Source organism: Delphinapterus leucas, chromosome 3 (assembly GCF_059928025.1).
Source record: "Delphinapterus leucas isolate spDelLeu-1000000601 "Yukka" chromosome 3, BTC_Dleu_Yukka2, whole genome shotgun sequence".
Lineage (NCBI taxonomy): Eukaryota > Metazoa > Chordata > Mammalia > Artiodactyla > Monodontidae > Delphinapterus > Delphinapterus leucas.
Window position 1 is genome coordinate 125,601,309 of NC_143131.1, and position 24,876 is coordinate 125,626,184.

Here is a 24,876-nt window from a genome sequence, read left to right on the forward strand (position 1 = left end):
GCTTCATGGATGTGATTCATTTTTAAAAGATTTAAGTGTAAAGTAACAGAGTTTAGGTTCCTCCAATTTGTAAACTCTGAACTATTTTACGAAGATAATAATATAATATAAATCACAATTCTCTTTTTAAAACAAGATTCTCCCTAGTGTTCTTAAATCAGTAAATTTTGTGTTGCTCCTTCAAAGGAGATGTACCATATTCTTATTTATACATTTATACATACGTTTCTCTTCTCCAAGCCAAGGATGATGTATCTGTCTTTGAAGCTGCATTCAAATATTTACTGCATTTCAAATATTTACTGACTACTTTTTCAAAACAAAGTTGGAGTCATTATACTGTATATGATTTTGTATTATTTTTCTCCCTTAACATTTTCAGTAATATTCCAAAACATTTTCTTATGTCGATCAACAATTTATCACTCATACTTTTTTGGAGGGGTGAATGATATTCTGCCATTCAGATAGACTGTAATTATTTAACAGTTCCTCTCTTATTATTCCAAGTTTTCCTGCTTTCATTTTACTATTCACATTTATAACAGTGAGAAAAATCAGGAACAATCTGAATGCTAACACTGTCTTGAATACATTCGTCCATAAATCTTTTCAGTAAGTTATTATATCGATACTAGGTCAAATTTTGATACTTTAAATTTTCTTGTAAAGAGTCTCAGTAATCATCAGTACGGTTGTATTACTTTATTTGGGTCTAGGAAAGTTACTTAAACGTTCTGTGCCTCAGCATCCTCATCTCTAATACAGGAATCACAATGTACCTACTTTATAGAGTTGAGGCGATATGTGGAAGGTACTGCACATTCTGTGTAACTGTTCGCTATTTTTATTGTGCTCCCACCAACAGTGTACATTAATGCCATTTTTCTTTTTTTTTTTTCCGTACGTGGGCCTCTCACTGTTGTGGCCTCTCCCGTCGCAGAGCACAGGCTCCGGACGCGCAGGCTCAGCGGCCATGGCTCACGGGCCCAGCCGCTCTGCGGCATGTGGGATCTTCCCGGACCAGGACACGAACCCGTGTCCCCTGCATCGGCAGGCGGACTCTCAACCACTGCGCCACCAGGGAAGCCCATTAATGCCATTTTTGTGGCAACTTTGACAGCTCTTCCTTTTGTTATATATTAAAGAATACTAGCTTAATGGGTAAAAGTTATTCCTTTTGTTTGCACTTTGATTACTAGCAAAGGTTGACATTTTATTTTGTATTTGTTTAGCCCCTTGTAGTTCTTTTTCAAGAATTTTATTTATTTGTTAACTGGATTCTCTTTTTTTTTTTCCCATCAATTTTATGAGCTCTTTTTATGATGACCCTTTCCTATCTGTCATCTATGTTACAGGTATTTTTCTGGTTTGTAAGAAACCATTTTTTTCCTCTAGTTATATTTGATTGTGGGTCAAAAAGGACTGAGAAGGCCTCAAGAAAAAAGTCACACTTGGTCTGCCTGTTGAGCAGAGACAAATGGGTTTTGCAAACTGCAGGGGCAGTGACAGTAGTTAAGGAGAAAAAGTCCTGCACTAGGGATCAGAGACCATAGTTTTACTCCAGATTCTGTCCCTTGGACAAGCCAGTTAACAAGCCTGAACTCACATACTGATCTATAAAATGGCTCTTATTAATGATTACAGAGTTCCCATCAAGATCAAATGAGTTAGCATATATTGTTTCTGCATAAATTAAAGGAACCCCAAGTAACTGAGCTTAATGCCATTTAAAAAATTTTTGATATCTACATATATAAGAAGTCAACTTTGCATTTTAAACCTCCTCTGTTTTGTCACAATGGGCTTTCTAGGCCCCCTGGCCTGGTTAGCTTGTTATGCAGGTATCAGATCAATTGACCTTCTGCTGGAATCCGCCCCCAGCCCCTCCTCAAATAGGTCAAATCTCACATTATTGTCTTATGGTGTTACTGGACTCTTCAGATTCTTGGACAGCAATACCATAGAAATGAATATTGCTTCCAAAATACACTTAAGCAAGCAACCTTTTTTTTTTTTTAACATCTTTATTGGAGTATAATTGCTTTACAATTGTGTGTTAGTTTCTGCTTTATAACAAAGTGAATCAGTTAAACATATACATATGTTCCCATATCTCTTCCCTCCTGCGTCTCCCTCCCTCCCACTCTCCCTATCCCACCCCTCTAGGTGGTCACAAACCACCAAGCTGATCTCCCTGTGCTATGCGGCTGCTTCCCACTAGCTATCTATTTTTCGTTTGGTAGTGTATATATGTCCATGCCACTCTCTCACTTTGTCACAGCTTACCCTTCCCCCTTCCCATATCCTCAAGTCAATTCTCTAGTAGGTCTGTGTCTTGATTCCTGTCTTACCCCTAGGTTCTTCATGACCTTTTTTTTTTTTTCCCTAGATTACATATATAGGTGTTACCATACAGTATTTGTTTTCCTCTTTCTGACTTACTTCACTCTGTATGACAGACTCTAGGTCGATCCACCTCACTACAAATAGTTCAATTTCGTTTATTTTTATGGCTGAGTAATATTCCATTGTATATATGTGCTGCACCTTCTTTATCCATTCATCTGTCAATTTACACTTAGGTTGCTTCAATGTCCAGGCTATTGTAAATAGAGCTGCAATGAACATTTTGGTACAGGACTCTTTTTGAATTATGGTTTTCTCAGGGTATATGTCCAGTAGTGGGATTGCTGGGTTGTATGGTAGTTCTATTTTTAGTTTTTTAAGGAACCTCCATACTGTTCTCCATAGTGGCTGTACCAATTTACATTCCCAGCAACAGTGCAAGACGGTTCCCTTTTCTCCACACCCTCTCCAGCATTTACTGTTTGCAGATTTTCTCATGATGGCCATTCTGACCGGTGTTAGGTGATACCTCAATGTAGTTTTGATTTGCATTTCTCTAATGATTAGTGATGTTGAGCATTCTTTCATGTGTTTGTTGGCAATCTGTATATCTTCTTTGGAGAAATGTCTATTTAGGGCTTCTGCACATTTTTGGATTGGGTTGTTTGTTTTTTTGTTATTGAGTAGCATGAGCTGCTTGTAAATGTTGGAGATTAATGCTTTGTCAGTTGCTTCATTTGCAAATATTTTCTCCCATTCTGAGGGTTGTCTTTTCATTTTGTTTATGGTTTCCTTTGCTGTGCAAAAGCTTTGAAGTTTCATTGGGTCCCATTTGTTTATTTTTGTTTTTATTTCCATTTCTCTAGGAGGTGGGTCAAAAAGGATCTTGCTATGATTTATGTCATAGAGTGTTCTGCCTATGTTTTCCTCTAAGAGTTTGATAGTTTCTGGCCTTACATTTAGGTCTTTAATCCATTTTGAGCTTATTTTTGTGTATGGTGTTAGGGAGTGTTCTAATTTCATACTTTTATGTGTAGCTGTCCAGTTTTCCCAGCACCACTTATTGAAGAGGCTGTCTTTTCTCCACTGTATATTTTTGCCTCCTTTATCAAAGATAAGGTGACCATATGTGCGTGGGTTTATCTCTGGGCTTTCTATCCTGTTCCATTGGTCTATATTTCTGTTTTTGTGCCAGTACCATACTGTCTGGATTACTGTAACTTCGTAGCATAGTCTGAAGTCAGGGAGGCTGATTCCTCCAGCTCTGTTTTTCATTCTCAAGATTGCTTTGGTTATTCGGGGTCTTTTGTGTTTCCATACAAATTGTGAAATTTTTTGTTCTACTTCTGTGAAAAATGCCAGTGGTAGTTTGATAGGGATTGCATTGAATCTGTAGATTGCTTTGGGTAGTAGTCATTTTCACAATGTTGATTCTTCCAATCCAAGAACATGGTATATCTCTCCATCTATTTGTATCATCTTTAATTTCTTTCATCAGTGTCTTATAATTTTCTGCATACAGGTCTTTTGTCTCCTTAGGTAGGTATATTCCTAGCTATTTTATTCTTTTTGTTGCAGTGGTAAATGGGAGTGTTTTCTTGATTTCACTTTCAGAGTTTTCATCATTAGTGTATAGGAATGCCAGAGATTTCTGTGCATTAATTTTGTATCCTGCTACTTTACCAAATTCACTGATTATCTCTAGTAGTTTTCTGGTAGCATCTTTAGGATTCTCTATGTAGACTATCATGTCATATGAAAGCAGTGACAGCTTTACTTGTTCTTTTCCAATTTGGATTCCTTTTATTTCTTTTTCTTCTCTGATTGCTGTGGCTAAAACTTCCAAAACTATGTTGAATAAGAGTGGTGAGAGTGGGCAACCTTGTCTTGTCGTGATCTTAGTGGAAATGGTTTCAGTTTTTCACCATTGAGGATGATGTTGGCTGTGGGTTTGTCATATATGGCCTTTATTATGTTGAGGAAAGTTCCCTCTATGCCTAATTTCTGCAGGGTTTTTATCATAAATGGGTGTTGAATTTTGTCAAAAGCTTTCTCTGCATCTAATGAGATGATCATATGGCTTTTCTTGTTCAATTTGTGAATATGGTGTATCACGTTCATTGATCTGCATATATTGAGAATCCTTGCATTCCTGGAATAAACCCCACTTGATCATGATGTATGATCCTTTTCATGTGCTGTTGGATTCTGTTTGCTAGTATTTTGTTGAGGATTTTGGCATCTATGTTCATCAGTGATATTGGCCTGTAGTTTTCTTTCTTTGTGACATCTTGGTCTGGTTTTGGTATCAGGGTGATGGTGGCCTCGTAGAATGAATTTGGGAGTGTTCCTCCCTTTGCTATGTTTTGGAAGAGTTTGAGAAGGATAGGTGTTAGCTCTTCTCTAAATGTTTGATAGAATTCGCCTGTGAAGCCATCTGGTTTGGGCTTTTGTTTGCTGGAAGATTTTAATTGCAGTTTCAATTTCAGTGCTTGTGATTGGTCTGTTCATATTTTCTATTTCTTCCTGGTTCAGTCTTGGCAGGTTGTGCATTTCTAAGAATTTGTCCATTTCTTCCAGGTTGTCCATTTTATTGGCATAGAGTTGCTTGTAGTAATCCCTCTTGATCCTTTGTATTTCAGTAGTGTCAGTTGTTACTTCTTTTTCATTTCTAATTCTATTGATTTGAGACTTCTCCCTTGTTTTCTTGATAAGTCTGGCTAATGGTTTATCAATTTTGTTTATCTTCTCAAAGAACCAGCTTTTAGTTTTATTGATCTTTACTATCGTTTCCTTCATTTATTTCTGATCTGATCTTTATGATTTCTTTCCTTCTGCTAACTTTAGGGTTTTTTTGTTCTTCTTTCTCTAATTGCTTTAGGTGCAAGGTTAGATTGTTTATTTGAGTTGTTTCCTGTTTCTTAAGGTGGGATTGTATTGCTATAAACTTCCCTTTTAGAACTGCTTTTGCTGCATCCCATAGGTTTTGGGTTGTCGTGTCTCCATTGTCATTTGTTTTTAGGTATTTTTAAATTTCCTTTTTGATTTCTTCAGTGATCACTTCGTTATTAAGTAGTGTATTGTTTAGCCTCCATGTGTTTGTAATTTTTACAGATCTTTTCCTGTAATTGATATCTACTCTCACAGTGTTGTGGTCGGAAAAGATACTTGATACGATTTCAATTTTCTTAAATTTACCAAGGCTTGATTTGTGACCCAAGATATGATCTATCCTGGAGAATGTTCCATGAGCACTTGAGAAAAATGTGTATTCTGTTGTTTTTGGATGGAATGTCCTATAAATATCAATTAAATCCATCTTTTTTAATGTATCAATTAAAACTTGTTTCCTTATTTATTTTCATTTTGGATGATCTGTCCATTAGTGAAAGTGGCATGTTAAAGTCCCCTACTATGATTGTGTTACTGTCAATTTCCCCTTTTATGGCTGTTAGTATTTGCTTTATGTATTGAGGTGCTCCTATGTTGGGTGCATAAATATTTACTATTGTTATATCTTTTTCTTGCATCGATCCCTTGATCATTATGTAGTGTCCTTCTTTGTCTCTTGTAATAGTCTTTATTTTAAAGTCTATTTTGCCAGATATGAAAATTTCTACTCCAGCTTTATTTTGATTTCCATTTTCATGGAATATCTTTTTCCATCTCCTCACTTTCAGTCTGTATGTGTCCCTAGGTCTGAAGAGGGTCTCTTGTAGACAGCATATATATGGGTTTTGTTTGTGTATCCATTCAGCCAGTCTGTGTCTTTTGGTGGGAGCATTTAATCCATTTACATTTAAGGTAATTATCAATATGTATGTTCCTATTCCCATTTTCTTAATTGTTTTGGGTTTGTCATTGTAGGTCTTTTCCTTCCCTTGTGTTTCTTGCCTAGAGAAGTTCCTTACGCATTTGTTGTAAAGCTGGTTTGGTGGTGCTGAACTCTCTCAGCTTTTGCTTGCCTGTGAAGGTTTTAATTTCTCCATCAAATCTGAATGAGATCCTTGCTGGGTAGAGTAATCTTGGTTGTAGGTTTTTCTCCTTCATCACTTTAAATATGTCCTGCCACTCCCTTCTGGCTTGCAGAGTTTCTGCTGAATGATCAGCTGTTAACCTTATGGGGGTTCCCTTGTGTGTTATTTGTTGTTTTTCCCTTGCTGCTTTTAATATGTTTTCTTTGTATTTAATTTTTAATTGTTTGATTAATATGTGTCTTGATGTGTTTCTCCTTGTATTTATCCTCCATGGAACTCTGTGCTTCCTGGACTTGATTAACTATTTCTTTTCCCATATTAGAGAAGTTTTCAAGTATAATCTCTTCAAATATTTTCTCAGTCCCTTTCTTTTTCTCTTCTTCTTCTGGGACCCCTATAATTCGAATGTTGGTGCATTTAATGTTGTCCCAGAGGTCTCTGAGACTGTCCTCAGTTCTTTTCATTCTTTTTTCTTTATTCTGCTCTGCAGTAGTTATTTCCACTATTTTATCTTCCAGGTCACTTATGTGTTCTTCTGCCTCAGTTATTCTGCTATTGATCCCTTCTAGAGTATTTTAAATTTCATTTATTGTGTTGTTCATCATTGCTTGTTTCCTCTTTAGTTCTTCTAGGTCCTTGTTAAATGTTTCTTGCATTTTCTCTATTCTATTTCCAAGATTTTGGATCATCTTTACTATCATTATTCTGAATTCTTTTTCAGGTAGACTGCCTATTTACTCTTCATTTGTTGGTCTGGTGGGTTTTTGCCTTGCTCCTTTATCTGCTGTGTGTTTTTCTGTCTTCTCATTTTGCTTATCTTACTGTGTTTGAGGTCTCCTTTTCACAGGCTGCAGGTTCGTCGTTCCCATTGTTTTTGGTGTCTGTCCCCAGTGGCTAAGGTTGGTTCAGTGGGTTGTGTAGGTTTCCTGGTGGAGGGGACTAGTGCTTGTGTTCTGGTGGATGAGGCTGGATCTTGTCTTTCTGGTGGGCAGGTCCACGTCTGGTTGTGTGTTTTGGGGTGTCTGTGGCCTTATTATGACTTTAGGCAGCCTCTCTGCTAAAGGGTGGGGTTGTGTTCCTGTCTTGCTAGTTGTTTGGCATAGGGTGTCCAGCACTGTAGCTTGCTGGTCATTGAGTGAAGCTGGGTCTTGGTGTTGAGATGGAGATCTCTGAGAGATTTTCCCCATTTGATATTACGTGGAGCTGGGAGGTCTCTTGTGGACCAGTGTGCTGAAGTTGGCTCTCCCACCTCAGAGGCACAGCACTGAGTCCTGGCTGCAGCACCAAGAGACTTTCATCTACATGGCTCAGAATAAAGGGGAGAAAAAATAGAAAGAAAGAGGATAAAATAAAATAAAATAAAGTAAGATAAAATAAAGTAAAGTTATTAAAATAAAAATAATTATTAAGAAAAAAAAATTTTTAAGTAAAAAAACAAAAAAAACAGATGGACAGAACCCTAGGACAAATGGTAAAAGCAAAGCTATACAGACAAAATCTCACACAGAAGCATACACATACAGACTCACAAAAAGAGGAAAAGGGGAAAAAATAATATATCTTGCTCCCAAAGCACACCTCCTCAATTTGGGATGATTCGTTTTCTATTCAGCTATTACACAGATGCAGGGTAGTCAAGTTGATTGTGGAGATTTAATCCGCTTCTCTTGAGGCTGCTGGGAGGGATTTCCCTTTCTCTTCTTTGTTCTCACAGCTCCAGGGTTTCAGTTTTGGATTTGGCCCCGCCTCTGCGTGTAGGTCGCCTGAGGGCGTCTGTTCTCCGCTCAGACAGGACGGGGTTAAAGGAGCAGCTGATCCGGGGGCTCTGGCTCACTCCGGCCGGGGAGGAGGGAGGGGCACGGAGTGCGGGGCGGGCCTGCGGCGGCAGAGGCCGGTGTGACGTTGCACCAGTCTGAGGCGCGCCGTGTGTTCTCCCGGGTAAGTTGTCCCTGGATCAGGGGACCCTGGCAGTGGCGGGCTGCACAGGCTCCCGGGAGGGGAGATGTGGACAGTGACCTGTGCTCACACACAGGCTTCTTGGTGGCGGCAGCAGCAGCCTTAGCGTCTCATGCCCGTCTCTGGGGTCCGCGCTGTTAGCCGCGGCTCGCCCCCGTCTCTGGAGCTCCTTTAAGCAGTGCTCTTAATCCCCTCTCCTCACGCACCAGGTAACAAAGAGGGAAGAAAAAGTCTCTTGCCTCTTCGGCAGGTGCAGACATTTCCCCGGACTCCCTCCCGGCTAGCCGTGGTGCACTAACCCCCTGCAGGGTGTGCTCACGCCGCCAAGCCCAGTCCTCTCCCTGCCCTCCGACCGAAGCCCGAGCCTCAGCTCCTAGCCCCCGCCCGCCCCGGCGGGTGAGCAGACAAGCCTCTCGGGCTGGTGAGGGCTGGTCAGCACTGATCCTCTGTGCAGGAATCTCTCCGCTTTGCTCTCCGCACTCCTGTTGCTGTGCTCTCCTCCATGGCTCCGAAGCTTCCCCCCTCCGCCACCCGCAGTCTCCGCCCGCGAAGGGGCTCCTGGTGTGTGGAAACCGTTCCTTCTTCACAGCTCCCTCCCACTGGTGCAGGTACCGTCCCTATTCTTTTGTCTGTGTTTATTCTTTTTTCTTTTGCCCTACCCAGGTACGTGGGGAGTTTCTTGCCTTTTGGGAGGTCTTAGGTCTTCTGCAAGCGTTCAGTGGGTGTTCTATAGGAGCAGTTCAACGTGTAGATGTATTTCTAATGTATCTGTGGGGAGGAAGGTGATCTCCGCGTCTTACTCTTCCGCCATCTTTCTCTCTAGCCACAAGAAAGCTTTTTATTAAAAGAGATCGCTTGTGCACAAGGGAGAAATGCCAGTTCCCTGAATAGGAGGGACGAGTTGCTTTAACAACAATAGGGAGGGTTTCTCTCATAGATCACTGATAATTTTCAGAAATCATCAAACGTTTTTGATCAGCAGCCTGTGGCTCCATGGTAGCTATCAGGAATAGGGACTGATTTTTCTTGGGAAAAGAAATGCATGAGAATTTTCTGCAAGAGAGCATAGGAATGGATAAAGTTAAAATCTGTAGTTGGGCTTATTGTCTTGTGGCAATTAGGTATACTCCTTATTGTAACAGAGGTAAAGTTAATCTTTTATTCCTTCGAACCCGTTTTTTTTTTTTTTTTTTCTTCTGGGGCTCAGGCCCCCTGGGCCTTTGTTTTTTTAGCTTCCAGGGCCTATTTTGTTCAAGGCTATTCCCTGGTCCTTTTCTAAAATGGCTGTATTCTTGTCTGCCTGTCTCAATAGCACAATGTGCCTCTTAGTTATAGTACTCGACAGAGCTACAGTCTCACATTTACTTATGAGACTACTTGAGAAATGTCGAGTTCTCCCTCTAGGCTGCCAGCTCTGTAAGGGCAGAAACCATGCTTTTTTTTGCTCACTATAATGTTCTATGTGTTTGCTATGTCTGAGTAGGCCTTTGATTAATATTTCCGAATGATTTGTGGGATGGTTGGATATGCATAAAAGCATTTCAGAGGGCATAACAATGTAAGAAACATGTAAGGAATGAATATGTCATGTTAGAGTGTTGATGAGGAGAAAAGAATGTCTGGATCAGAGAGTAGTATGTGGAGGAGAACCATGGGAGATGAGACTGGAAAGGGGGACTGGGTCTGATCATGGAGAGCCTTGGGTACCAGGTGGAAGCGTTTTAGTGAATGACTCATGTGGTTGGGAGCCATCAAAGAATTCTGAGCAGGTGTGGAGCATAAATGATTTGTGTAAAGAGGATGCATGTGGCATGTAGAGTGGATTGGAAAAGAAAGGCTGGAGGGGGGGAACCCAGTTAGGAATTTGTTGCAATATTACCTTTTAAAAACCATCAAGCACCTGCTTCGGTCTGCTTCCATTGGGACAGGGGAAGAGGGGGCAGATGTGAGTGACATTTCCAGAAAAGAATTGACATTACTGTTGGCATTATCTGGCAGAGAGAGAGAGAAAGAGAGAGAGAGAGAAAGCAAGTCTAACTACGAGTGATAAAATATTAGTTCTGGAAGGAGCCTATTGGATCATCTCAGGTAACATTCTCAACTTTACAGTTGGGAAGTTGAGGCCAAGAAAAGAAACAGAACTGCTAATGCTGCACAGCACACACCATATTAGTAACAGACAGGAATCATGAAGACAGTTTTCCTGAATCACACTCATTGTCTTTTTTTTACTCAGTAACTAAGGGAATGTGTCTTTGTTACAAACAATGAGGTGAGTTAGTAAGGGGATTATGAGTTATATTTTATATAGGTTTGGTTTGGAAAAATGGTGAGACAATCAAATGAAAATGGCAGGCATGTGGTGGGAAGGGAGTCTGGTAGGGAGGTCAGAACTGAGGTTACATATTTTAGACTTGGTAGCACAGAGATGGTGACTTCGGATGAGCTGAAATTTTTCATTGTGAATTCATTTATTGTCCCTTCAGTTTCCCATTTTTGAAAAAAAACCTGATGATATTCAGTAGAGGTTTATTAAACACTTACCATATGATAAATAGTTAACCAGCATCTTTTTTTTTTTTTTTTTTTTTTCGGTACGCGGGCCTCTCACTGTTGGGGCCTCTCCCATTGCGGAGCACAGGCTCTGGACGCGCAGGCTCAGCGGCCATGGCTCACGGGCCCAGCCGCTCCGTGGCATGTGGGATCTTCCCGGACCGGGACACGAACCCGTGTTCCCTCCATTGGCAGGCGGACTCTCAACCACTGTGCCACCAGGGAAGCCCCAGCATCTTCTTTAAAGTTGTCATGAACCCTATGAAGGAGATACTATTGCTCTTATTGCTCCATTTTACAATGAGGAAGCAGGGTCAGCTTTCCCAATGTCTATCAAATTCCTGGCAATCATTTAAAGCAGGCTTTCTCAATCTCAGCACTATAGACATTTTTGGCTGGGTAATTGTTTTGTTGGGTAAGGGTTGAGGGAAGCTGTCCTGTGCTTTTTAAGATGTTTGGCAGCATCCCTGGCCTCTATGCATTAGGTGTCAGTAGGACTCCCCCTCTAGCTGTGACAATCAAATAGGTCTGCAGACACTGTCAAAGTTTCCCTGGTTAAGTTCACTTTACCTCCTCTATTAAAAATGTTGCCCAGAAGTTTCAACCTTAGGTGATACATTCTTCCACTGTATTCTTGTGCCACTTATTGCCAAATTTTAAATAATTTGATTTTGTTTTTTATACACCCTGTCCTCCCAAGAAGCTTATGAAGTTTTTGAAGACAGAGTCTTTTATATTTAATACAATGTTGGAAGCAAGCATCTTTCATCTTTGTTCTCTCTTCTCCATTCCTAATGTCATCCACTCCCACCCCACCCCAGTTTAGACCCTCATAAGTCTTACCTAAACTGTTGAAATAACTTAGCTCATCTCCCAGCCTATATTCTCCCCTCTTCAAACTACATCATTCATTCCCTAGTTGAAGACTCTCCCTGAAACACAAATATGATAATATGATAATGCATTTCTTTCCTGCATAAAACTTTACTCAGAAGCCATCCTTAGCCTAATATTAAAGGTATTCCACATTCTGGTCCCAGTATTTCTTTCAAAAGTGTTTTTTCATCACTTATTTATGGGTAAGCTTGGCTCCAGTCAAAAATAAAGATGTTCACTTTATATGTCCTATGGCTTCCTATCTCCATGCTGTCCCTGCTCTTTTTTCTGTCCTAGTCCTTTGATTTCTCTCCATCCTTCAAAGCTAAGCTCAAATACCAAAGATGCACATTCCCACTTTCTCCCTTTAAGCAGGAAGGTGTTTCATTCTTCTTTAGACACCTACAAACTTCTACCAATACTACTCTTATGCCTCTTAGTAATACCTATCTGTGTCAGAATTAGGTATGTGCGTGTGTGTTTTTTCCTTTTCCTTTGTGGGTTTTAAAGTCAAACAGAACAGTGTTTGAATCCTAATACTAACTAGCCGTGTTACCTTGGGTGAATTAATTTCACTAATTTAACTCACTAGCCCTCTGTTTTATTTCTTCACTCTTAAAATGGGGATAAAGTAGTAGCTACTGCCTAGTGTTATTTGAGAATTAAATAAAAATGAAGGAAAAGTGCTTGACATAGAGCTTGGCAGATTGGAAAATAGTGAGTGCTCATAAGTATTACCTACTAATTTTCATCATAATCCTTATCATTATTGTCAACTTTCTCTGAAATAGGCAGGCTAGATCAATTCGTTTTATACTTTGCTTGGTGATGATGAATAAGAGATTTACTCGTGAAGACTGACAAGGGAAGTGTCAGGAATTTAAAGTTACTGATTATAGAACTAATATAGAAATGATACATGCCAGTTCTAACCCCTCAGAGGGAAGTAGCTTCTGAAAGGATTTTTTGCAATAGAAATTAGGGGACTTAGTGGATAATGAGGCCGGCCCTACTGAGAGCACTCATAGGAGCTCATTGGAAGTTTCCCATGGCACAGAGAGAATGCTGTGTGCTAAAGCAGACGGCACAACATCAGAGAGCAGTGGGTAGATGAAGAGCATGGAGCTGAAATACAAAAGACTGAATGGGAATGCGTGGTTCAGGGAACGTGAACTAAAACCCTGGTTTTTCAGTCTGAAGTAAACAGTTCCACTTGGCTGCCAGAACCTGTTTCGGTACAAAGCCCAGTTTGTCAGATAGATGATGTCAATTTGTGGTTGAAGTCATTACCAGGAGCCAAGCTGATGGATTCATCACAGACTTATGTCAGAACCAAGGCTAATGCTCTCAGTGAAACAGGGTAGAGCAGGAAGAGGTGAGATTTTGAGACTTAATATACCTGTGATGAGCTGGGCACACAATCTAGGAGGGCCGCAAAGGTAGTTTAAAAGAGGGCTCTGATATGTCTAGGTGCTCTGGCCACATACAGGGTGTAGAACTATACTGAGGTTTGTGGGTAGCTTCAAAAGACAGGGCTAACCAATATGAATTGACATTTTGGGGAAAACCCTGGAGAACAGGTAATCATAATATTAATAATGGCCAACATTTATTGAGCAAATACTATACACCAGCTGCTGTGCTAAGAGCTGTGTATGCATTGTGTCTTTTAACCTATATAGTAACTCTATGAAACAGGTGCTATTGTTATCCTCATTTTAAAGATGTATGAAGCAAGGTGCAGATGTTAAATAATTTGCTCATCAACACATTTGAGTAAGTAGCAAAGATGAGGTTTGAATCCAGGTTGTTTTCATTTTACTGTAGCACGTCTACTCTTAACTATTAGAAATGTTGCAGTTCAGAAGAGACTGAAAGACCATGTGGTACAATTTTCTGATTCTATAGAAAAGCTAACTAAAGTTCAAATGCAGGAGTTACTCATTAAGTTCCATGGGGAAGCAAGCAATGGCAGAACTGGAGTGGAAGGCTCAGACTTCCCTTATATTATGCTCTACTAGAAAGGAGCCTAGGGTTGTAGGAGCAGGACGGCTCCCTTGGTCCCTTAGCCTTATACTTCTCTTGACTAGGACAATGATTGGCCCAGAACCTGGGCAGGATAAGCCTGAAGGAGCACCTGTGTGACCAGTACATACAGATTCAAGGGCTGCATGTGCAGAAAGCCAGATAGCTTGCCCCTCTGCGATGGCCAGCCCAACAGAAGTGAGACAGAGGGGTAGACATGCCACTTGCCCCTGTGATCCTTTCATTCTTTTCCCTTACTTGAGCAGATTGCCTCATGAATGATCAATCAGACCTTATTTTACAAGAAAATGGATGCATTGCAAACTTTAAATGTGCCATCATTTCCCAATTGGAGAGAAATTTGAGTGCCCTTTGCAGGTGGATCCCCATCAGATATGGGAAAAATGTACTGATTTAAAATGGAAAATACACTTATATGAGAAATCATCCATCAGAAAGAAAGAAAGTAAAAGATTATCATAAGGCGTGATAAATGAGATTAAAACTTTTGTTTTTTCAACTTCATGTTCAAGAAATGCTCAACAAGCATCTTCCTGAGAATGTGATGCCTATTAAAATCATTTTCATGGAATAATTATTGCAATTACAGGGAAAGAATTGTATATCACGTGGTTAAAAGCAGGAACTCACCAGATGCCTGTGTTATTTTGGTGGGTTGGACAAGAAGCGAAGGAAGCTCAGCAAAAGTCTAACGATTAATTTCTGTTGCTAGCATTGTATGTTTCCCAGTGCACTGTATTCCCCAAATGTCTCCACAGATGGGATAACGTTTCTTAATATTTAGTTTCAATGGTGGATACCAGATATAGGACTTGGATGTCTACTTTCTGAAAGTCTATATGAATGGTCATAGAGAAGTATGCCTTATAATAGTTTTGTTCTTATTGACCTTTTTCTTTAAAATGTCTCCTGTCCCAACCAGCACTGATATTGTCATTATTACACTGCATTATATTTCCAGTGACAATTCTGTTTAATTACCTATCTCCAACTCTGAGCAACTGCAAGCCCCATGGGGACAGAACCAGGTCCCTTTTGTCTCCTACAAAAATGAATTTACTTTTCAAACTCCAGCTCTAACTTAACCTGCACTGTGAAGTTCTCATCAGATTTGATTTGATTTAATTGTTACCTCCCTTTGTTTCTATGGCACTCTAAGCTGTTAGAGTAGTATTTATTACACGGTATTATAGGTAATTGGATGTGTCATGCTTTTTGCCATATGTTGAATTCATTTTTGAACAAACACCTTCCTTATTCATATTCCTAGTATAGCACTTGTAATATTTTGGTGTTGTGACTTAGTAACTAGGCCTATCTCAGAAATCTCTCATTCAATCTTTCCAAAACTGATAATTTTACCCCTAAAATATGCCCTTCCTTTTATATCCCTGGTGTTGTTGATGGATCTTTATCTACACATTCTAACTTGCCAGAACTCTGGAATTTAATCCTTTCTGCCTTTTCACTATCCACTCTCTACATCCAATTCATCACTAAATTCTATTAAATTTACCTTCTGAATAACCATTGTCTCTATTCCTTCCATTTCCATGGTTACTTGACTTAATTGAAAGTGGTCTGATCTATTGCTTTTCGCCTGGGTCTCCAGCCTCACCCTTCCTCTTTAATCCATATTTGGCAAAGTTGTCAAAGTTAAATTCTAAAGAAAATAAATAAAATCAGGTATTTTTCTTGCTTAGATTTCTTAAATACTCCAAATCCCAACCCATTACCTATAGAATGCACCCAATACTTTCTAGGATTTCAAATAAAGATCTTTATGGTTCAGGTACTTCTTTGGATTAATGCCATGGACCCCATTTTTTCATTCCACAAACATTCACTGGATGTTTTGCTTGTATCCATTCATTATGAGCCACTGGGCAAGGCACTGTGTATAATATATAGGAAGCATATTATAACACATATACTGCATATCATATATATGGGTATCACATATATTGGGCAAGATGATGAAAAGGACATAGTGAAGACTTTGAGAAGCTAATACTAGTAAAGAAGACCTCTATATACACTCACACATGTGACTAGGTGTCATGTCACTAATATCATGTTAGAGAAAACACACAATTTTATGGGCATGAGAGAAGAGATGTCTCTACTTCAGAAAGTCAGGAGGCATCAAAGAAGACATTTGAGTAGTTAAGCGGGAATTTGTCAAATGGACAGAGGGGAGGGAATCATTCCAAGCACAGGTGATAACACAAACAAAGACAAGGAGACCTGTAAGAAATTACTGGATTTGGGGAAAGACTAGTGTGAGGGTGTAGGTTGTTGTTGTGAGGGACAGTTACTGGAGAGGAGACTGGCAGGGTCTCCTGGGCTAGATTAAGAGGAACATTTATGCAATCCTAATGATTGTGAACTTCCCCTTACTTAAAGGCCTTTACAGTTCTTTATTACTCAGAAAATAGTGAAACAATAATATTTTCATGTCAAATAGATGACCCTGTGTGTGCTCCTGTGTGTGATGAGAAGGAGGAGAGAGACTGGAAGCACAGAAATCAGTATAGACACAATTGAAATGACCTGGGTTTGAGAAGAATGAGGATGTGAACTAACGTGGTGTTGATGGCAGTAAAGAGTAGGTGCTGGATTCCAAAGAGAATCTTAAGTTTGACTTAACAGGACTTTGTTAAATTGAGGTGTGCTCAAAGTGAAAGAAAGGAAAGAATGTGATATGGTAGGTGGATGAAACTGGTGACCAACATGAAAGGGAGGCATGATTCTTCATCAGTATACACTAACCCTGAAGGTCCCTGACATTCAGTTCAATAAATGAGAATTTTAGTTTTTGAACAGTGAAGCAAAACATAATGAAAAACAAAACACAGCAAACAAACAAAAACAGAAGACTATCTTCTCTTTGTAGTACTCCTTTATCATGACAGATAAATGAGGATTATTGTGAACTATTTCAAGAGCAGTCCAAAAATATTAAATGGAAAATTCCATAAATAAATAATTCATATGTTTAAAATTGCACGCTCTTCTGAGTTGTGTGATGAAACCTCACAGTCCTGCTCTGTCACGCTCCGGGTGTGAATCAGCCCTTGAGCTTGAGTGGGACCTTATGCCTTAGCTCCTCTGTCTAAAGAGTTTCGAGTGGAGATGAGCTTTGTCATTTCTGGGCTGAGCATTTCACTGTAAGTTCCCTCCAGAGCACCCTGCCTGGGCATTACCTGGCAGCATTCAGTATTGTGAGTCCTCTTCAGCCTGGGTCACTGAGTCATAAAATAAGCAGAGTCCCTGATCCACAATGGCCATGTGATGTTTTAAAAAATAACTTTTATAGTTCAAAGATACTGAGATTTTAGGATTGTTTGCAATGCAGCATCACCTGCCATATCCCCACTGATACATGTGGTTTCTATATAATCTAAAAAGTGAGAATGGTAGTAACAGATATATGAAACAAGGTCTAATTTTGACATGAGTCATATATTATTTTTAAAATTTTATCTGGTTTTATAGGTGTTCCTTGACAGCCAAAAAATGAGGATCTTCTTGATTCCTCTGCACTAAAAATGAAAGGCTTTTTAACTGGCACTGGATCAATTGTTTTATTTTTTAAAAACTTCCTTGAGGCATAATTGATAGACAATAAACTGCACATGGTTAAGAGTACATAACTTGGTAGATTTTGACACATGCCTACACCCATCAAACTGTCACCTCAATCAAAACAATGAATATTTCCATAACTTTCAAACTTTTCTTTAAGGCCCTTGTAACTTATCTCTCCCACTCCTCCCTCCCTCCCCAGACTACTGATACATTCCGTCAAATGTTGTTGGACATTTGAGTTGATTCCAGTATTTGGCTATTACAATAAAACTGCTTTGAGCATTCCAGCACAAGTCTTTACATAAAAATATGCTTTCATTTGTCTTGAGTACCTAGGAGGAGAATGGCTAGAAATAGCAGGTGTAAGCTTAACTATTTAAAGAAACTGCCAAATTATTATTATTATTATTTATTTTATTTTTTTTGCGGTACGCGGGCCTCTCACTGTTGTGGCCTCTCCCGTTGCGGAGCACAGGCTCCGGACGCGCAGGCTCAGCGGCCATGGCTCACGGGCCCAGCCGCTCCGCGGCATGTGGGATCCTCCCGGACCGGGGCACGAACCCGTGTCCCCTGCATCGGCAGGCGGACTCTCAACCACTGTGCCACCAGGGCAGCCCCCAAATTATTTTTTTAAAGTGGTGTTCCACTCTGCAATACCACTGTGTATCATGAAGCTGCATATGAGAGTTCCTTCACATCTTCTCCAACACTTAGTATGGTCAGTCTTTTTAATTACAGTAAGTCCTGTACATACGAATGAGTTCTGTTCGGAGAGTGCATTTGTAAGTCCAATTTGTTGGTAAGTCCAACAAAGTTAGCCTAGATACACACCTAACACAATCAGCTATATAGCACTGTACTGTAATAGGTTTATAGTACTTTTCACACAAATAATACATAAAAAACAAACACAAACAGTAAAGAAAACATTTTTAATCTTATAGTACAGTACCTTGAAAAGTACAGTACAGTACCAGCTACATCACTGCTGCTTTTACACTTGCTTCCAGACATCCTGGGCTTGAAATAAAGATACTATATTATTGTACTCTATACAGTATGTACAGTAAAGTACACAAAAGCACAACCGTTTGTAGAGGGTGCACACATGTGACAATGTACACCAGACATGTGAACCAACTTATGTGATTGGACATGTGAACGCACGTTCGCATCTTTGAAAGTTCACAACTTGAAGGTTCGTGTGTAGGGGACTTACTGTATAGTCACTCGATTAGGTGTGTGAGAGTATCTAATTGTGGTTGTACTTTTCATTTCCCCAGTTACTAATGATGCCAAACATTTTTTCATGTGCTTATGTGCTAATTGTTTCTTTCTGGTCGAATATCTGTTCAAATCTTTTCCCCATTTTTCAATTTGGCTTGAAATCCTGTTTCTATTATTGAGTTTTGAGAATTCTTTACAAAGAGGCATGAGAAAATTTGGGGGGTGATGGACATGTTTATTTCATTGATTGTGGTAATGGTTTTACATATGTATACATATGTCCAAAGTTATGAAATTGTACATTTAAAATATTTAGGGTATGCCAGTTATATCTCAAAAGAAAGAGTAGGGTGTGCATATTTGTAATTTCATATATTTATAATAAACAAGGAAGTCTAGTTAATTGAAATTATAACCTCATAAATAGATTTGAAATGGTTAATTGAATAATTGATTTACATTTATCCCTTCATGTTGATATTTTGCTATATTATTCTCAGAATTGCAATATCTAAGACAGTTAAGTTTATCAATTTTGCTAAATTTATGAAAATTCATTAGTACTGAAAAATTATTTATTTGTTAAATCAAACAATTAAAATACTTAAAAGGGAAATTAAGTTTGTAAATGTAGTTTTAAGAATTTTAGGGTATTTAATTGACTACATTTAAAAAAGTTATCAATCAAGTATTTTTCAGAGGCTGTTTACAAGTTGTAAAATAAAGAATGTTGCCCACCATCCAGTTCTACAAGGATTAAGTCATAAGCTATTGCAGTCACTGACAGACAGTGCACCCTGAAAGGAATTCAAGACGAAAAGCAGAATGAGGCACTCTGTGCTTTGGAAAAACCGGCCCCTTAGATAGTTAGATGTATATGTCAGGAAGAATTTTAATAAACCCAAATTCATTCATCTTCCCATACATAGAAAAGAACTGAAATCATTGACTGAGATATCTGTTCCCTGTGACTAGCAGTTTTCTTTTACCAAGATGTGTGCTTGACTGAGTGTATTCCCTAGCCAAAGATCATATATATACTGGCTTCTCCCCCTACCTTTTTGGAGCAATTCCCTCAGAGATACTGAGAGGCTGTTTCCCAGCCTATTGTCCTCAGTAAGCTCCTTGAATAAAGCTAAAACCTACAACTGTTAATATTGTGCATTTTTCTTTCAGTTGACAAAGTGATTTTTAAAATATGGTTAATTTAAAATGTTTTATAAATGGAACAACAGATTTGCAAATTAATTTAATTGCTTCAAAGGTAACCTCTAAGATTTTACTGCCTGAGGCAATTTTAATTTAGAGAGAAAAGCTATTATTCTGTGGCCTCTACAGCAGATCTCAAGGTACTGCCAGTCAAGGTTTAGTGACAGAACAAATAACTTCAGGACTTGTGGTATTGATCAGGAAAAGCACAAATCTAATAGCACCAAAGACAGATGGTTTTTCCTCACTTCTCACTGTGTCCATCTCCTCCAGTTGTCCCTGTAGGAGAACCAAATTTGCCACCCCAAATTGTGCCTCTTTGGCATGAGGATTGATTTAGGCTGATTATTTTTAAGAACCAGAAGACTAAGGAGGCCTTTCTTTCTACCTCCCCCTTGGCTGCCTAACTAATTTAGATAAAAGGCCTGTTCCAGGAATAGAGCTATCATCAGAGATGTCTGCAAAGAATATGGCCTAGGTGTGGTGAGGGGGAAACTCAGGCAAGACCTAGATATCAGAGTCCAGTCTGTGTCCAATTGTCTCTGCACGGCCAGCAAACATTTTTTTACTAAACATTTGCTTTTCCATCACCGTGTAAATTACCTTCCTCCTCTTTGAAGTCCCAAACTACAACCCCGAACATCCTCTTTTGCCTTTAGCTAAAGATGATATTTAAGGTGTGGTCTTTGACCATTTGGGCAAGTTACTCATTTTACCTGGGTCTCTCCTGTATATTCATGTTTTTTGACTTTTGTTTGATGTTTCTCCTGTTAATCTATCTCATGTCAATTTAATTTTTAGACCAGCCAAAAGAATCTAGAAGAGAAAATTTCTTCTTCCCCGACACATGCAGACATATGAAACGCAGGCAAGTCCTCCTTGTTTTCAAAGAGGAAAACAAAATCCTAGAAATGGGATTGGAAAGAATGTTGCTTGAATGCCTGATTAAAAGTTTGGACTTTAAAGGAGATATATTGTAGGTATTTAAGCAGGAGAGGTACCTGATCAAAATTGTTTTTAGGAATATTGGTTTGGTGGTAGTTTGACAGGATTAGAATTAGGAGGGACCATACGCAGATGAGAAATAACGTGACATGAACTACTGGTAGTCTGAACTGGAGTGATAGCATAGAAATAGAAAGCAGAGGATAGGTTTAAGAAATAACTCAGAGGGAAACACTAAAAAGATTTGGTCACTGATTGAATCTGGATACCAAAGACAGGAGAGATTCTCAAGTGTTCATGCTTTGTTGATTGACCCTAAGAGAGCTCAGGAGGCAGAGGAGGACCTGACTGGGATGATGAACAATTATATCATCACTATAAAATTTATAGCCTAGTGGACATATAGATGTGAATATGTTATTGTATATCCACAGACCGGTGAATCACAGATAAAGCAATCAATCCATCAGCCCTGCAGAATATATGACAGTGCCTTTTGTCAATAATGAGGGGGGGAGTGGTTGAGGGGCTGGAGTTTAAAGTCTCAACTCAAGATATATCCTTAATAAATACATTTAACCTTTGAACAATGCAGGGGCTGGGGTGCCAACCCTTCACACTGTCAAAAATCCACATGTAACTTTACCGTTGGCCCTCTGTATTCGTGGTTCTGCATATGCACATTCAGCTAACCTCAGATTATGTAGCATAATTTGTATGGAGTACAAATTTAGTGAAAAAAATCTGCATATAAGTGGACCCATGCAGTTCACACTCTTGCAGTTCAAGGGTCAAATGTAATGTAACCCTTTTATAGATCATACTTTTTTTTCCAGATAAATTCACCATTTCTTCCAAATGTATATTGTTAGCAACATTTCCAAGGACCTCTTTGAATTTTACTACTCATGGCTGCATGGACCTCCTTCCTCTCCCTTTTCCCAGTGTCATGCGGTCTCCTTTACTTTTGAGTCCATTAGGGCCTCTTCTCATCTCTTGGCAAAAAAGGCAATCTCAGAGGAATATTTATAATTGTGTGTGAAAGTAAGTCTATGACTTTAATATTTTAAGGAACTCAAATAAGGTGGTTGGTTCTCATCCCTGGCTGGTGAGCACTGACTTTCTTTCTCCCAGCAAAGCAGTTAAAAAATAATTTAATAGGAATTCCTTGGTGGTCCAATGGTTAGGACTCGGTGCTTTCACTACCCAGGCGGGGTTCAATCCCTGGCAGGGGAAATAAGATCCTGCAAGCTGCACAGTGTAGCCAAAAAAAAAAAAAAAAATTAACAAAGGATACAATTCTTATTGTAAAATTCTAAATCTGTGATCTTACTTGCCACCACTGAAACTCTAAATAGTTGAGCAACATAAAGTAAATCATGGGGGAAGTTTTAGTTTAATGAAAAAAAAAAACAAAACACTGTGCTTGGGATCTATGACCAAGAGAGTGTCTCTGTCTGGACATCAGTTTCTCCATCTGGGCAAAGAGGGTGCTAAGGACAGATTTAGCACTGTCATTCCTTGACCCTGATAAAGAAAACATAGCTGCATGGGGAGGAGGGGTGCCTATAAATTTTAACTGCATTTAGAGATTCTCAAATTGGTAGAGAGCAAAATAGGGTAGAAATTTGAGATTTGCATGGAATTGGAAGACCTGAATGAGTAACTCTGAACACCCTTTTGAATCTGAAGTCTATTCATTACAGGAAACAAATTACCCTCCTGCTTGTTTTATTTTTGTTTTTGGTTTAAGCTACCAAAACTAAGACTTGGGAAGGTAAGAATTCACCACTAAACCTTTACCTTTTTGAGTAAGACCCCTAAGGGTAGAGGAAGGATTATAGTAAAGCTAACTCAGTCTCCCTAAGTGATCTAGACTTGAAATCAAGTCCTAGTCACAAGGCTCAGCAAACTTTTTTGTAAAGGATTTTTGGTAAATATTTTTGGCTCTGCAGTTTACAGCTACTCAACTCTGCCATGTTGGCACTGGAGCAACCATCAACAGTACCTAACTGAATGAGTGTGGCTCTTGTCAAAATCAGACAAGAGGCCAGATTTGGCCCATGGGCCATAGTTTAATGATCTCAGGAAATTAAAAGAGCATTGACATAAAAATCAATTTGACAGTGAGCTGGCCTTAAACTTGCTCTTCGACAAGCATGTGACTTCAAGAAATACCCTTTCCTTCTCTGGAACTTATAGTTAATATTGATTGAACATTTCTTATGTTGCCATATCTTTATGAGCCTCACCTATTTAATGCTTAGAGCAACCTGATATTCAGCTGTTATTATTATCTTAGAACACAGCTTGTGAGTTTCTGAGTGACAATTTAAACCCAAGTCTTTTTACCTCTAAAGCTCATATTTTTAATTATAACCAAAGTGTTTCCTAGTAAAGTGGAGGATTTGGACTTAATGTTCCCTAATTGCTCTTCTGTAGTAAGTTTTTGGTGGAAATAAGAGAGTTCTCTGTAGGATGTTTCCGTTTTTTTCTGGTCTGGTAACTGGGGATTTTCTTAAGAGATTTGCTGAATTTCTTTTGTTTGTTAGCTCTAAGCTTGTTTTTGCACTTGGTCAGCCACTGGAATGACAGACTTTGAGTAAACACTGATGCCTCTCTACTAAAACAAGGTTAACCAAGCTTCTCTACCCTCTGCAGAATGCCTTGCCTATGATGACCTGCCTCTTCCTAGTAATGACACTTCTATTAACTCAGAATTTTTGTGTTCCATTTTTTAAGAAAGAGCATTACATTTTTTTCAGTATTACATTTTTATATTTCTAAACTAATGAGAGATAAGGCACAGATATTCATTAAGAAAGACCACTAGGAGGTCACACATAATTTTTCTATCCAAGAACTACAGGTAGTCAAGGTTCCCTAACAGGTAGTAAAAATGTAAATGCTCTAATCAGCCTGCGCTCACTTAAAAACAATATTTCCCATGAAACATCTTTAGAAATCAGATTACGTGTAAAGATGGGAAAATCAAAGGCTTTAGAATTTGAGTAATATATTGAACGATGTGTACATAGTAAATGCTCAAGAAATGACAAGATTAATTTTCTTTTTGTGCCACTGCTTGTTAGGCTTTAATTTAAAGAGAACTATGTTTGATGAAATTATCCATTTAGAATATATGCAAAATTTATAAAGCCAGCTGGAAAATAATTTGCAAGATTACGTTACTAGGTATGTGGTACAATTTGTTTTTTAATCTATTGACTTTAGATGAAATAAAATATTTTGCTATTTAGTTGAAAGATCTATTAGGGAGAAAAATGTGCTCTAAAGACATTTTTTCCTTTATAAAAATTAAAGGGAATGGATGTCAGAAAGTAAGTGATACAGAAGGTAAAACTTGAAGGATAAGCAGAAGTAGGACCAGGGAAAGAGGAGGAAAATGGTGTCCAAAATAAAGGTAATTAATTCTTCTAGAATCTAGTTGACAAAGAGAGAGAGGGAAATGAGAGAAGAAAAAAAATTCAGAGAGAGATACTGGAACCTGTTAAAAGGCAGGAGAAAGGGTAAGAAACAAAAGTTGAGAAAGAAGGAGGATGGTAGAGGAGAAAGGGAGATGGGGAGGTCAGAAAAGGGAACAGAGAAGAAATGAGAAGCTGCTGCAGAGAGAAAAGGTAAACAAAGACTCAAAAGCTGGAATGAGATGGGCAGAAGGGAAAACAATCACAGAGAGAATTAGTAAGAAGGAAAAAGAAGAAACTCAAGGGAAGAAAGGAAAGGGGAGGAGGAATGTGAGAACAGATTACAGGGGGCCCTCCCTAACATCCTCTTTTTGAAGTTTCCCCTTCCATGCAGCTTCCTTACTTCTTCCTCCTACGCCTCTTCACTTCTCTTAGTTTCAATCCTGACTCCAAAAGGGAGCAAGCAACCTGGTGAGATACTTGAAAGTGCGGCAGAAAGCCTTCTAGGAGGAAGGCAGTATTCGTTGTGTCACATGACCTCCTCTGGGTTGGCAAATGCGTTTCACTTTAGATGCTGGCTTTGATTGATGACAGTGGCGCTGGCATGGAGGAGTCTCCTGGGCCCAGCAGAAAAGGGTGCAGAGATCAAACGGGGATCTCATGCCCTTGGTAATAGGTAGTGGCGCCATCTAAATAACTGTTTGTCATCCTTGGGCTAGAAC

At 39.1% G+C, this 24,876-nt stretch overlaps 1 pseudogene; it reads left to right on the plus strand.

Moving 5' to 3' along the window:
* LOC111183001 (eukaryotic translation initiation factor 3 subunit E pseudogene) overlaps positions 1–20,579 on the plus strand; it is a 76,961-nt pseudogene extending 56,382 nt beyond the window's left edge.
* The last annotated feature ends 4,297 nt before the right edge of the window (positions 20,580–24,876 follow it).